This window comes from Heptranchias perlo, chromosome 12, assembly GCF_035084215.1.
Source record: "Heptranchias perlo isolate sHepPer1 chromosome 12, sHepPer1.hap1, whole genome shotgun sequence".
NCBI lineage: Eukaryota > Metazoa > Chordata > Chondrichthyes > Hexanchiformes > Hexanchidae > Heptranchias > Heptranchias perlo.
The window spans coordinates 26490675-26506727 of NC_090336.1; the positions used below are offsets into that span (position 1 = coordinate 26490675).

The 16053-nt window shown below is 46.7% G+C and overlaps 1 protein-coding gene across 1 annotated transcript in view; it reads right to left on the reverse strand.

Annotated features, from left to right (window-relative positions):
* Positions 1 to 8105: 8105 nt before the first annotated feature.
* Positions 8106 to 16053, reverse strand: part of saxo4 (stabilizer of axonemal microtubules 4) — a 127426-nt gene continuing 119478 nt past the window's right edge. Inside the window, exon 14 of the mRNA XM_067993827.1 lies at positions 8106 to 8422. The gene's annotated coding sequence lies outside the window, so the exon portion shown is untranslated. The remainder of the gene's footprint in view (positions 8423 to 16053) is intronic.

Below are 16053 nucleotides of genomic sequence, written 5' to 3' on the forward strand. Positions count from 1 at the left end.
CAAGTAAAGCTTATACTTCCCCTACCATATTACTTCCTGAACGTGAGGCCCCCCTCCCTTCCCAGAACCCGCTATTGCCACCTATCTTGTGTCGGCGGCGGCCGCATCCTTTTCTGCCGCTTACCACCGACCTCCCGCCGGTTGTGAACGGAAAGTCGGCTGGCAGGATAAAAATGAGGCCGGGTCTCATGCTGCCGCAGGCGGGTGGGAAATTAACTCATCAGTGCGGTTTCCCGCCGGAAACCTGCTGGCCGTTAAAATCCAGGCCCATTGTGAAAACTTATTTTACTGTGTAATACTTTAAAGAATGAGGTTTTTTTTTAATTTAATTTTGAGTTTTGCTCCAAAGTCAGCCAAGATCAACCAAGTGTGATGAACATGAAAGGTAGTCTGAAATATTCATCAATGTAAAAAAAAGTCATTGCATTTACATAATTTCTTTCAGGTCCTTCAGGATGTCCTAAAGTGCATTACAGCCAATGAATTACTTTTGAAGTGCAATCATTGTTGCTTTGCTGGCAAATGCAGCGGAAAATTTGTACACTTCGAGGTTCCAAAAACAGCAATGAGATGAATTACCTGTTAACCTGTTTTTGGTGGAGAGATAAATATTGTCCAGGACACCTCCACTGCTCATCTTCAACTGGTATCATGGGATATTTTACATCCACCTGAGAGGGCAAACAATGTCACCTACAATGTAGTACTCTCTCACTACTGTACAGAAGTGTCTACTGAGATTATGGGCTGATGTTCTTGCTCGGAAGTACCAAATAATATGGTCACATGATCCTATTTTTGGGGTCACAGGCATATCGCTGTTCTGAATCCCTCTACTTTTCATACTGTGTCCTATCTATGGCTTATCTCTAAGGTACAATGGAGGAATACCTTCATTAAATCTGCTTAGAAATCTTTGCTGTGGATACTGAAATGTTTAATGTCCTTTTTTTCTTCACTATGCCTCTATTGATACACAATAAAATGTGCATCACCTAAAATAGATCTGTTGCATGTTTGTTCCCGCCTCCCAACGTCATTAGGGTTGTCAGTTGGGTGGCAGTTATGAACTTTGGTGCATTCGCAGCATTGGATGAGCCAAGCATTGTAAGGATGTAGTGGCACGCATTGCCACAAGAAGATTCTCCACTATTCACCTGTATTGGAGGAAAGATACTGCATCAATAATTCTTCTGGTGGAGCTGTCCTCCCTGACCTTGTGTTCACAATCTGAAATTAATGTTTGTTCTCTGTGAAGATTGACAAGAATCAAATGAAGCACGTTTGGGGAGAAATTAATCATGTCTGATGTAAATGATGACAAACCTTCTCTGTTAGAGCTCTTCCATGTATGTTCCTCACTTTCCAAATCATTTGCAGCTTTGGGGAGCTGTGAAAACTTATTTTACTGTGTAGTACTTTAAAGAAGCATTTTTTTTTAAATTCAATTTGTTTGGCTCCAAACTCAGCCAAGATCAACCAAGTGTGATGAACATGAAAGGTAGTCTGAAATATTCACCAATATAAAAGAAAAAAAAGTCATTGCATTTACATAATTTCTTTCAGGTCCTTCAGGATGTCCTAAAGTGAGTTACAGCCAATGAATTACTTTTGAAGCGCAGTCACTGTTGCTTTGTTGGCAAATGCAGTGGACAATTTGTACACAGCAAGGTCCCACAAACGGTAATTAGATGAATGACCTGTTAATCTGTTTTTGGTGGAGAGATAAATATTGTCCAGGACACTCCCACTGCTCTTCTTTGAATGGTATTATGGGATATTTTACATCCACCTGTGTGGTTAGATACTATCACCTACAATGTTGTACGCTTTCACTGCTATAAAGAAGTGCCAACTGAGATTATGGGCTGAAGTCCTTAAGTGGGGCATGCACCCACAACCTTCTGATTTAGAGGCAAGAGTGCTACCACTGAGCTATGGCTGACAGTGTGTTATACATGGTCTGTCAAATAAGTGTCAGGCTAGCTGCAGGTGGCCAGAAATACATAGCCACAATCTGCTCAAGCCTGCCAATATACAAACCAATGGTGCTGGTCATTGTAGGAGGATATAGATTTATTTGAAATGAATTGTTTTAAAAAATTGCTAATTATATTTTTGTCCACTTCTCTCATTGTCTCTTTCATTTTCTTCCCTTAACACTCTTCCCCTTAAGGGATCACTCATTCTGGAGTATATTTCTACGGGTAGCTGTCTGGTACCTCATCAAAATAGCCACTCTATAGGTGTGAACCTAGACATATGTTACCCAGCCTATTCAATTGCTCAGTGAGAACCCTGCCTACTTTCTTCCCTTTTCCCTTTCCACATCAATGATGCTGAGGGTAATTGTGGTGCTTCAGTGCTGCTTAGGCTAAAATCTTTCTCTACATACATAGGCCCACAGTAGTAATATTATTAAATCCTGTTCATACACACACTGCTATTGCAACAGTGATTAATGTTAAAAATTAATTTTAAAAAAGTGTACAATTGATTAACCAGACAGTGGATTGTAACCCATGGGCTATCTGACATTCTATCCATACCTGAGATGCGTTATCAATTATGAGGGCAGGCACTAAAGCACTCCTCCCTTGTTATCATCCTTGCTGTCAAATCTCACTGATTGCTGGACAGTGAACACTGAGTCCTATTGTTCTGCCAGCCTTCTGAAGTCCATTTCTGCATATCTTAAATTATGTGCAGTCTCAACTTCACACTTATCCCCATACGCCTACTGTATTTTCACCTTCCAGCCAGGAGGGTATAGCAATTGATTGATGTATTGTTTATTATACATTTTCAGCCAATTAACTTTTTTTTCTCAACTATCTGAAGTCCTGGCGATCTTTTAACTTGAGGAAAACTTTAATAGGAAGAAGACTAAGCCTACTACTGGGATAGAATCAAACTTGTTAGGGATTCAGGAGATTCTTATGGCCTCAAAAGCTTTGGGTTGTCACAAACCCTTCAATTACACTAATACAAAAATTGTGCACGAATGTATTTACAAGTGCACAAAAAATTGCACTCAGCAGAGTTTCAATCCCTAAGTATCAGTGTCTAATGGAGGGAAGAAAAAAAGAACAAAAAATATCCAACTGTGAATGTTTTGGGAATTGGTCTGATAGATTAACCCATTCATATATGCGAGAGACAGAACGCATGCTTGTGAGAGAAAGAGACGACAGCATCTATCTGTTTATGTACATCACTGGAGTAACCCTATTACTATTTGCCTGTGTGTCTGTTTCTTCTGATCCCACAATAAAGGAGCAAATTATTTCCTTGTGGGGGGGGCATTTGGGGGAATCTGATATTTGAAACAAAATTGGAAGGGCAGATAGTGCAACTGAAGTCTCACCTGAAGCAAATGACAGAAAGAATGGCACTTTCATTGTCACTGTGGCTGTCATGCTACAGCGGAGGAAAAGTCATATCCTTGTTCATTTTGATTTTGGGCAGCTTTTTGAGTGACTTGTACCCTTGGTCTCAGGATTTCAATTTTAGATAAAAGTATTATTTTTAAACAATCATTCTGAAATGGATTTGGGTTCAAGATAACATGAATTACTAGTTTGACTGAATGTGCAGCTGGTGTGCGACCACACGCATCGCATCTTGGAGGTCGATGCCTGCTACCCTGGGAGTAGTCACGATGCCTTCGTCATGCGGCAGTCCAACGTGCCAGCTATCTTTCATCTGACTCGGCAAGTCAAAGGCTGGCTACTGGGTGACAACGGCTATCCCCTCACACCATGGCTCATGACACTGGTCAGGAATACACGCACACATGCACTGCAAGCCTATAATGAGAGCCATGCTGCCACACACAACGTCGTGGAGCACACCATAGGCCTCCTCAAACAAGGCTTCCACTGCCTGGACCGGTCTGGATGAGCTCTGCAGTACTCCCCTGAGTGGGTGGCCAGATTCGTGGTGGTCTGCTGCGTGCTGCACAACCTCACCATCATGAGGGACCAGCCTTTGCCACCAATGACTGCAGAAGATCCTGAGCCAGAGGTGGAGGAGGAGGCTGAGGAGGAGGAGGGAGTGGAGCCGGAAGAGGAAGAGGCTGAGGAGGAGGAGGGGGTGGAGTTGGAAGAGGAAGTGGAGGAAGACGCAAGGTTGCAGCAGGAACCACACGCCTTGTCTGCAAGGGCTGTGCGTGCTCGCCTGATCCGTGCCCGCTATCAATAATTGGAACTACATCCCCCAACTCATCAACAGTCCTACATTCCCCACCTTTCCCCTCCCACAAGACAATCAAATCGCCCTCCATCAGATTACACATTGGTGTCCCTCTCAGCTCATTGCATAAATAAAAACCACCACCAAATGCAAAATCAAACTCTCATTTATGGATTAATAAATGGAAATATGCAAACATAACACAACTATTCACCCTTGTGCATTCCCTTAGTGCCTGTTGTCCATGTGCCTTTACCTGTCCTAGTGCTCATACGAGGTGCTTCCCCAGTGGCTGGAGCATGGGTGGTGGGAGACTGCTGGCTTTCAATGGAGGAACGTCCATATGGCCTTGGAGGATGACATCAAGCAGCTCTCTGCCTGGAGGGCCCGGCTTCAGACTGCACTATCGCAGCATGGGTTGCAGCAGTTTGGCCTGGCTGGTGAACAGGCAACAACAGGGGCACTGGTGGAGTGGCAGGAGTGGGAGTAGGAATGCTGTCATCCTGAGAGAGGACAGCAGGTCCGACTGCCATGGCACCACTGCCACTCTCCCGGGGCGGTGCCTCAGCACTCCTGGTGATCGGCTGGAGAATGGATTGCTGGAGTGCTGTGATGCCCTGTAAGCCCCGTTCCACAGTGGTCCCCAGACCCACGATAACAGCAGTCTGAGCTTCCAATTCAGCAGTCTAAGCTGCAAATGCAGCAGTCAGGCCTTGGATGGCAGATGTTTGTGCTGAAATGGATGCTGTGACATCAGTCATCGGACGCTGCATCATGGTGAGTTCCACAGGTGTGCTGATAGAGGTGACCACCCGTTCCATGTTGGAAAGGATGGGCTCCAAGCTCTATGCAAAGCCCTGCGCCAAGTTGGAGCTGGACTCCTCCATGCCCCTTCTCATTGTCCGCAGGCTTTCTAGTGCCCCAAACATTTGTTGGTGTACGCCCATCAGCCATCTTCTGTAGCCTGGCCCATCGAAGTCCTCATCTGACTCCTCTGCAGCAGAACTAGTGAGCGACCTCGCCCTCCAGCGAGTTGGCTCCTCTGGTATCCGTTCCCTCCGCCCCGGCTCCTGCGCACTTGTGCTCGGTGTCTCACCACGTGCAGATCCCTCCTCTAACCTAACCTCTAAAGGACGTGCAGTGTCAGTCTCTGAGCTGGTGGAAACAAGTGTCAGATCGAGTGACGGTGCGGCTTCAGTGTCCTCCTCCTCCTCCTCCTCAGACGGTGCCACCACGTGTTCTTGGGTATCTGCAATGACAAAGTGAAACAGGTTGAGTTGTGGAGTGGGGAGAGGAGCAAGTAAGATGTGTGTGCTGACAGCATGTGCAGCACGTGAGTCAGAAAAGATTATGGGAGGAAGGAGATGTGGAAAAGGAGAAGGATCATTAGATATGCAGAGACCCCCTTGACCGGGACCTCCAGCGCGGCACGTTGTAACGGCTGGAGCTACGGACCGCCAATAATCCGCAGCACCATCTACTCTAGGGGGGGTGAGGACGTGTAGACGTGCTCGTCCAGCCTCAGGTCCCTCCTGCTGGTGGGTGTTATACGCCACCTTCTCCTGCAAGACAGAGGACAGTGTGTCAGTGAGTGTCCTGCAAGGTGTGTGGGTGATGTGCCTGTCATGGTCGAATAGCTGCCAGTTTGTGTGTCTGGCGTGGTGGTTGTATGGCCTGCAAGTGTGGTATTATGTACGTGTGAGATGCAGTATTGCGTATGGATGGCAGTGTTTGTTGGTGGGTGGGTGGGTGACGGCAGGTGTCGTGTATGGAGTATTGGTGCAGTTGGTAGGATGTGCCACTTGACACTTGCATTCACTCACCTTGACCACTCGTGTCAAATCATTAAATTTCTTGCAGCACTGAACCCACGTGCGTGGTGCAATGCTCCTCGCATTCACCTCTTGTCCCACGACCTGCCAATGCCTTTGCAGCTGTAGTCTAGACGGTCTCCGGCCACCCTGCGGGTACATGGCTGCCCTCCTCTGGTCCACACCTTCTACCAGGGCCTCCAGAGCATCGTCGGAGAATCTTGGTGCCCGCTCTCTTGCTGGTGCAGCTCTTTGTGATGCCATTCTCCCGTCTCCTCCTTGGCTGTGTATCTGCCATTGGAAATGTGCCTGCACCTTTAAGTAGTGCAGGCAGCTGATGACGTGCGCTGTGCACGCCCCATTTCCAACTTCCTCATTCTCCGTGCAGCCTCTCAGCAGTGAGGGCTGAGCTTGCTGCACGGAGATTTCATGGTAAGTAGCAGGCAGCACGAAGTTCATGCGCTGCCTGCGTAGGGTCCGTTGGGCGTGGGGTGATATCGTGCTACCATCGCCCAGAACGGACCCTTATCCAATTTTTCCCTGTGTCTCCTTGTTCTTGATTCCCCCACCAGTGGAAACAGTTTTTCTGTATCTAACCTATCAAATCCTCTTAAGATTTTAAACACCTCAATCAGATCAGCTCTCAATCTCCTGTACTCAAGGGAATGCAAGCCAAGTTTATGCAACCTGTCCTCATAATTTAAACCTCGAAGCTCCGGTATCATTCTGGTGAATCTGTGCTGCACACACTCCAAGGCCAATATATCCTTCCTGAGGTGTAGTGCTTAAAACTAAATGTCTGAAGTAACTCTGTGCCATGGAAGCTGAGAGTGGTGGTCAGCAACATAGCCACTGAGAGAGCAATGCGGGCAAATGAGTGTGGCTGCAGGTCTTCATACAACAGATCACAGAGATGCCCTCTTGCCTTTTAGGTGAAGCGCACTCTTCGATGTGTCAGCTGTGGCTCTCCCTTCTGAGTCAGAAGCTTGTGGGCTCAAGTCCCAGGGACTTGAGCTCAAAATCGAGGCTGACACACCAGTGTAGTATTAAGGGAATGCTGCACTGCCTGAGATGCCGTCTTTCAGATGAGACATTAACCGAGGCCCCATCTGATCTCTCAGATGGATGTAAAAGATCCCGTGGCACTATTTTGAAGAGCAGGGGAGTTCTGCCCAGTGTCCTGGCCAATATTTATCCCTCAACCAATATCACTAAAACAGATTATCTGGTCATTATCACATTGCTGTTTATGGAACCTTGCTGTGCCCAAGTTGGCTGCCGTGTTTTCTACATGACAACAGTGACTACATTTCAAAAGTACCTCATTGGCTGTAAAGCACTTTGGGACGTCCTGACGTCATGAAATGCAATATATAAATGCAAGTCTTTCTTTTTTATATGCGTCTCCGTCGCTGGCAACTGGAACAGGTAGCATGCTTCGATCTCCTTGCCGGGAGTCTTGCAGGGAGAGCAAAGCTGATATAATTAGCATAGACTGAAGCAGATGGCACAAATGGTTTACTTGAGACAGGTATGATTGGCATAATATGAAAGGTGGAATACTTGCCACACAGCTCATGGATGGAATCAGTGCCTCTTTAGGCACTTTTATATTGATAGTGTGCAATAAGTGGTTAGTATGCTGTACTCTGACACCAATGGTACATTTTAATATCGAGGAGGCTATTTCCGTACTGCAGATGACATCCAGGAATCTGACTTTTTGTGAGTCTTAAAAACGACCACCAGAGGTGAGAAAAACACATGCCTCTTACTATTGGCTTCCCAACAGGGACTGGTGGTCGGCAAGTACAGTAAAATCAGAGCAGTGCTCAGAGGTTACAAGTCTCTGCTTGAATGCCACTCTCCCAGAGCCCTAGCACCAATATAAAAAGTGCCTTTGAAAACATTCCAATTTTCTTATCTCCCCATGGAGGCCTCCACAGGCAAGTATAAACCTTTGGACAATGTCTACAACATTGCCACATGAAACTCTGCCAGTGAGATGCAAGTTATAATCATATGAAGCTTGTTTTTCTCTATGTGCTGGTGTTGTGTATTTGCTCGATCAGTATAAAGTCAGCTGTTTCACATCTCATTTATTTTTAATGAAGTAGGACTGATGGCACATTTAAAACTGGAATGAAAACTAGATCATATCACTAATGATTGCTCACATTCTCTAACAACCACTACTCAACAGGATCAACAAACATTTAACTAAATATAGAGAAATAAAATCATTTAAAAATGTTCTTCTTGGGAGACTCTTGTCCCTGAATGTTGATGGGATGTGTATGTGAAGCACAATTGCAAATTGCTGAAGACCACATTCTTAATGTGAGCTTGAGTTCACAAAATATTATTTTCTTTCTGCTTCTTCGGAAGAAAAGGTTACTGAGGAAAACCACCACTACCTGTGGAGACAAAAGAGTACTGTGATTGGGTCCAGAATACCAACCCTACCATCTTTCTATTTCGGCATTTTAGCTACTTCTTTTGTGAGCCCAGTGTCCTGGACTCAATCATTCAGTTTGGCAGAATTGTTGAAGATGTTGATCATATTTTGTGTAAAGAAATACTTTCTGGTCTTTCTTCTAAACCTTAAATCTATGCCCTTCTATACTGTTGCCCTTGCGTATCTGAAAGTATTGTTCTAGATGTACTTTCTCTAACCCGTTAAGTTTCTTATATATTTCTATAAGGTTCTCTTTGACACATCTTTTTTAATCTGAAGTACCCCCAGATGCTGGTGTTCAGTTTAATTAGTCTTAAGTATAAAGTGTTTGGTGATTCTAAAGCATGTGATGAGATGACACAGAGTGGCAGAATGCTGCAGCATGTTGACAGAATAGTTCAGGGTAGCAGGATGGTGCAGCATGTTAGCAGGGTAGTGCAGGGTGGCAGGATATTCCTGAGCTCAACTGGACCACGGTGATGAGGTACTGGGAAGAGGTCAGGAGAGAAAATCCAAGGAAGAGTCAAGCTGGGCTGTTCTTATGAATCTAATTTCAGTTGGCAACAGAGTGATGCTTGCAGTGGCTTGCAAGTAGGTCTCCAGCCCATGTTCGTGGCTGGGGAAGGTCGTGGCACAGAGAGACTCAAGGATGGGAAATAAGTAATAACATTGATAATATGGTCAACACCAGACCAATTCTAAATGATAGACTCAGTCGTATATCGTGCACAGGTGTTCAAACTGACACGGTAGTCAGTGCATTGTTGCTTCAATGTTCCTTGTAACATGAGGGGTAATTTCACCTACCAGGAGCACATATTGGGAATTCAGATGTATGTTCCCCATGATTTTCTATCAATAATGGAATGGAGCGCGTGCCTGAATTCCAGATATGTGTTCGCACCAGGTGAAGCTCTCTGCAGGGAATGCAAATTTGTGAAATTACACCTGTAAGTGCCAGGATGTATGCTTTATGCCTGTAATTTGCCCACATGTTGGTCTTGCTTGCACTGTCAGCAGGAAGGAGTTAATGTAGGCAAGGCACTTCTCCATAGAAAGGAAATCGGAGAGTAATCTTACCCAGTGGTGGTGGTATCATGAGTAGCATTGGATGCAGAACTTTAAACTGTCACTTGCCTATTAGAGGGCTTTATTGTCCTCTGTGCAGTTTACATATCTAAGGCAAGATAAGTTTGGGGTCACATCTAGACATACATATAAATACTACATATCCAGGTAAATCATGGTATATGCAAGGTATCTCATCAAGCACTCATCAATATCTATGCAAGTTTAGAGGGTAAGATATGGTAGCCATTACTGAGACATGGCTGCAAGATGGTTAGGACTGGGAACTGAATATACCAAGTCTATAGGAAGGATAGGGAAACAGGTAGAGGGGGAGGAGCAGCCTTAGTGATTAAGGATGAAATTACTTTAATAATAAGAGAGGATATAACGAGAGGTAAGCAGGCAGTGGAGACTTTATGGGAGGAATTAAGAAATAGAAAATGATTTAAGACTGTAGTGGGAGTTGTGTATAGGCCTCCTGGTAGCAGCTGTGAAGTGGCAGAATGTATAAATGCAGAGATTAGACAAACATGTAGCAAAGGCAGAGTGGTTTTAATGGGGGATTTTATCTTTCATATAGATTGGGATAAACAGACCAGCTCATGTCAGAAAGGTAGCAAATTTCTTGAGTGTGTTCAGGACAGCTTTCTCCAACAATGGGCATGATATTAATAAGGCAGCAGGATGGCAGGGGGGTCAATGGGCGTGCGGCAAACACAAATAATAAAAACTTATCGTTCCCGACGTGATTGCGACTTAATTGGTGGCCAATGATCTTGTTTCTGGGTTTGCTGTCCAAAAGCTGTGCAGCGGGCGGACTGCGCAGCTGCATGACAGGCTGTCAGCTGCAGAGTCTAGATTTAAAGGGCCATTGCTCCAATGCATTTTGCTGGAACAAGGAGCAAGAAGACCCAATGGAGCAGCACAGGGGCAAGGCTGCTCCAAGATTCAGCGATGCCTCACTTGAGGTGCTGCTAGCCAGGGTGAGGAGGAGGAGGGAAATATTTCACCCGACCTACAGGAGGAAGCACCCTGCCTCTGCCACCAAGAAGGCCTGGCTCGAAGTGGCAGAGGAGGTCACTAGCAGGAGCAACATATCCCGCACCTGGATCCAGTGCAGGAAGTGTTTCAATTACCTAATTAGGTCAGCCAAAGTGAGTAGCCAAACTGTCTTCACAAAGGAGGACACAAATAACCTTCTAGAAATGTGAGGGAACCAAGGGTCTAGTGAGAGGGAGGAACTGAAGGAAACCAGTATTAGTAAAAAAATAGTGCTAGTGAAATTAATGGGGCTAAAGGCTGACAAATCCCCAGGGCCTGATAATCTACGTCCCAGAGTACTAAAGGAAGTGGCCCTGGAAATAGTGGATGCATTGGTCATCATCTTCCAAAATTCTATAGACTCTGGAACAGTTCCTACAGATTGGAGGGTGGCAAATGTAACCCCACTATTTAAAAAAGGAGGGAGAGAAAAAACGGGGAATTACAGACCAGTTAGCCTAACATCAGTAGTGGGGAAAATGCTAGAGTCTATTATAAAATATGTGATAACAGAACACTTGGAGGGCATTAACGGGATTGGACAAAGTCAGCATGGGTTTATGAAAGGGAAATCATGCTTAACAAATCTACTGGAGTTTTTTGTGTATGTAACTAGTGGAATAGATAGGGGAGAACCAGTGGATGTGGTGTATTTGGATGTTCAGAAGGCTTTTGATAAGGTCCCACACAAGAGGTTAGTGTGCAAAATTAAAGCACATGGGATTGGGGAGAATATACTGGCATGGATTGAGAATTGGTTGACAGACAGGAAACAGGGAGTAGGAATAAACGGGTCTTTTTCCGGGTGGCAGGCAGTGACTAGTGGGGTACCGCAGGGATCAGTGCTTGGGCCCCAGCTATTCACAATATATATCAATGATTTGGATGAGGGAACTAAATGCAACATTTCCAAGTTTGGAGATGACACAAAGCTGGGGTGGAATGTGAGCTGTGAGGAGGATGCAAAGAGGCTCCAATGTGATTTAGACAAGTTGGGTGAGTGGGCAAGAACATGGCAGATGCAGTATAACGTGGATAAACGTGAGGTTATCCACTTTGGTTGTAAAAACAGAAAGACAGATTATTATCTGAATGGTGATCGATTGGGAAAAGGGGAGGTGCAACGAGACCAGGGTGTCTTTGTACACCAGTCGCTGAAAGCGAGCATTCAGGTGCAGTAAGCAGTTAGGAAGGCGAATGGTATGTTGGCCTTCATTGCAAGAGGTCTTGAGTACAGGAGCAGGGATGTCTTACTGCAGTTATATAGGGCCTTGGTGAAACCACATCTGTGTGCAGTTTTGGTCTCCTTATCTGAGGAAGGATGTCCTTGCCATGGAGGGAGTGCAATGAAGGTTTACCAGACTGATTCCTGGGATGGCAGGACTGACGTATGAGGAGAGATTGGGTCGACTAGGCCTATATTCACTAGAGTTTAGAAGAATGAGAGGTGATCTCATCGAAACATATAAAATTCTAACAGGACTAGGCAGACTAGATGCAGGGAGGATGCTCCCGATGGCTGGGGAGTCCAGAACCAGGGTCTCAGGATACAGTGTGTGCCATTTAGAACCGAGATGAGGAGAAATTTCTTCACTCAGAGGGTGGTGAACCTGTGGAATTCTCTACCACAGAAGGCAGTGGAGGCCAAGTCATTAGATGTATTCAAGAAGGAGATAGATATATTTCTTAATGTTAAAGAGATCAAGGGATTTGGGGAAAAAGCGGGAACAGGTACTGAGTTAGACGATCAGCCATTATCATTTTGAATGGCGGAGCAGGCCCGAAGGGCCGAATGGCCTCCTCTTGCTCCTTTTTTCTATGTTTCTATGAGTACACTTACTGATTCTCCTGCATTCCATGTTGCATATCACCCCCCCCCACACCCCCCCCAACTCAATCTGCACTGCGAACACTACTCCATCACATCACTCCTCACACCCACTTAAGGCTCATCCTCAACTTATCCACTTCCTGAGCACTTTCTCACCTCCCCATTTTTGACCCCACCACTGCCACTCACCCCAATCCTGATCCAATATGATATCTCTGCCTGATACTCACCCTCTGATGCACCTCTTTTACGGTCAGCCTCACCCAAAGCAATGCAATCATCGGCTGATCACTTCACCCTCACTCACTCACTCACACGTCTACTTTCGCCCCTTCTAAGAGAAGCGAGCGCAAAATGCACGGGAGAGGGCGAGGACTGAAGGGGGGGGCCACAACAAATAGTGGTCCTCACAGAGGCGGAGGAGGAGACCCTACACATTAGCCGCACCCTCAAATGCCTGTCCAACAGGGACGTGAGACTGGCACCCCACAAACGTCTGGTGACTCAACTTTAACATTCATCACACACAACATGAATTGACGTTAACAATGATTGGAATGTTGAACGCCTCATTATGCTCATCACAACATGACACATCTGTGATGGTGCTTAATATGGCCTTCTATTCCCTTATACGCCCTTCAGCGACCGCAGAAACGGGAGAGGGCGATTCCTCAGAGGAGCTCCCAGCCTCTGAGGGCGCACCATCACATCTTAGCAAGCCATCCACCAGTGTAGATGCTCACACCTCGGTGGGTCATAGTGGTCAGTTGGTTGGGTTGGCACCTGGTGAGTCATCACACACAAGTGAGGACAAGCAGACACTGGTGGCAGGGGCAGCTGTGGAGAGTCCGCGTCGGTGGGCGCACTCCTCTCCAGGCTCTGATCAGCTGGATGCAGATGCTGAACCCCGGGGGCCATCCTTTAAAAGGAGAATGATCGAGGGACAGCAGCACATTTGCGAGGTACTGGAACAGGTGCCACGCACACTCTCCACAATAGTGCAGAGGATGGAGGATTCCAACTCCTGCATGAGTGGAAAGGTGGCACAGGTACGTGAGGGAATCTCTGAGATAGTGTCACTGGAACGTGAGGAACTGTCTGAGATAGTGTCGCACATATTTGCTGAAATGTCTGAGATAGTGTTGCAGGTAAGTGCGGGAATGTCTGCGATGGAGAGAAGGCTAGCCTCCGTTGAGCTTCAAGCACAGCTCACAGATGAGTCCACTCAGGCCCTGACAACGGCCGTTCGGACTCGGTGAACAACATTCTGCTGCCTTAAACAGGCAGACAGAAACTTTACAACTGGGCTTCCCAGGCATCATACGTGTCATCCAAACTGTTCTCCAGCAGAGTGGTAGGAGTGATGTGGGCCTGGTCCAGGAGAGGGATGATGGCAAAAGGGAATGTGGAAGTGGGGACGCCACTCAAAGCACTCCCATGTCTCACCCGTTGCCCCCCTCTCAACCAGTACCCACAATGCTGCCTCCTCTCCTGGTGGCCGAGTCTGCCCCTGCACAGGTGCAGGAGGAGCAGTCTGTGGAGGGGCCCTCATGGGCTCCAAATCCCAGAGGGCGTAGGCCAAAAACATATAAGCAGTCAGGGCATGAACATGAGCAACCTGCAACTACCTCTGATGCAGCCACAGGGGATGCACCACGTAGAAGTGGTAGGAAGAGAAAGGCTAAGGATTTGTGATCACGAAAGATATGCACAAGGGTGTCTTGACAGACTGTCATGTTTTTCATTTATATTTGTTTTTCGTTAAAGTCACTTTAAATGTCATCATTCTCACCACTGCTGCCACGCCTTGTCCATTATTGACTGGCTTTTGTGATAGGGCCCTTTCATGTGCGTCATCATGAATGGCGAGACTTGATGCCACCCAGTGGGTGACTTTACAGTGGGTGTATGTGTAGTTGCAGGTCTGTTTTGTGCAGGGGGGTGGTGGTGGTGGGGTGGGGGGTTGCTGGTGTTGGCGCTGCTCTTTCTAAGTGGTGTGAGAACTGGACTATTCTCACTTTCTGATCTTATGAGAACTGTTCACAAATGAGTGTCTCCCTGGCCTGACGAGCAGCCAGATGATCCGTTGGTCTGCCCATGGGTTCTTCCTTGTCCTCCTCCTCCTGCTGCTCCTGCTACTCCTCCTCAATGGCAGTTGTGGATGGTGGATGAGGACATGGGGCCTCCTCAACCAGTATCCCTCTCTGTTACGCCATGTTGTGCATGACATAACACACTACTATAGTGTGACCCACTCTCGCTGGTGTGTATTGAAGCGCTCCCCCAGAATGACTGAGACACCGAAATCACATCTTCAGCAGTCCTATCACATGTTCAATTATAGACCTGGTGGTGATGTGGCTGTCGTTGTATCGATGCTGTTGCTCGCTGATGGGGTTCCTCAGAGGTGTCATCAGCCACGAGTGCAGAGGATAGCTCTTGTCCCCGAGGAGCCAGCCCTTAAGGCTGTTTGGTGCGTGGAAGAGGCCCGGGATGTTGGATTCCCTCAGAATGAAGAAATCGTGGCAGCTGCCAGGGAATCTGGCGCACACGTGAAAAAATCTTTTGCGGTGGTCACAAACGAGCTGAGCGTTGATGGAGTGATAACTCTTTCTGTTGATGAACAGTCCTGGCTCGTGTGGAGGTGCTCAGATTGCTTTATGCGTGCAATCGATTGCACCTTGTATATGTGGGAAGCCAGCCACAGATTGGAATCCCACTGCTCTCTCCGTCTGGCTGAGGTCATCCATGGGAAGTTGACATATTGCGAGGCCCTGCGAAACAAACCGTCGGTGACCTGCATTATGCACTTATGTGCGGACGACTGAGAGACCCCGGCAATGTCACAGGTGGCACCCTGGAATGATCCGGAGGTGAAGAAGTTCAGGTAAGTGGTCACTTTAACAGCGACGGGTAAAGAGATGCCACCAGGCGCAGCCAGGAGCAGCTCGGCATGAAGAAGGCTGCAGATGTCTGCGACCACCCAGCGATTCACTCTCAGCCTCCATATGCACTGCTCCTCAGAGAGGTCCAGGAAGTTGAGCCTCGGTCCGTAGACCCTCTGACGAGGGTAGTACTTCCTGCGACATCGGTCCCCCTGTTGTTCCCCTCTGTGCTCTTGTGCAGGTGCCTGTGGTGCAGCACTGTGTTGTGGAGCTGCAAGTGGCGGAAGTGCACGCCATGCCTGGCGAGGATCCTCAGATGTACTCATGAATGCAGCTATCGCGCCAACCATCCTGATGGTGTCAGTTTGAGGGGGTCCGAAAAGTTGGTAAATATGTGTAAACAGAACAATTCTTAGTGGAAACCAAGAAATTTCAGTCTAAACACAAAGAACTCCCAGCCAAAAGTTTGTCTGAGAGAAATGAGTGCCCTGCTGCAATAACTGACCTTTTATCCCTATCTGTCAAACAAGGATTTAAATGTCCAAATGGCTGCCGGCTGAAACCCAATTACTTTCCAATGCCGTGTTTCACACAGCATGGGAAACACATTGAGGTAGCGTTAAAATCGCAGGCCTTCATTGTTAATTGGATTTATAGACATTTCAAGTACTTTAAGTACTTGATTTAATGGTTTAAATATCGTCCCGCCGGCTATTCCTGCTCCTATTTCTTATGTTCTTATGTTCTTTAATTGCTGGT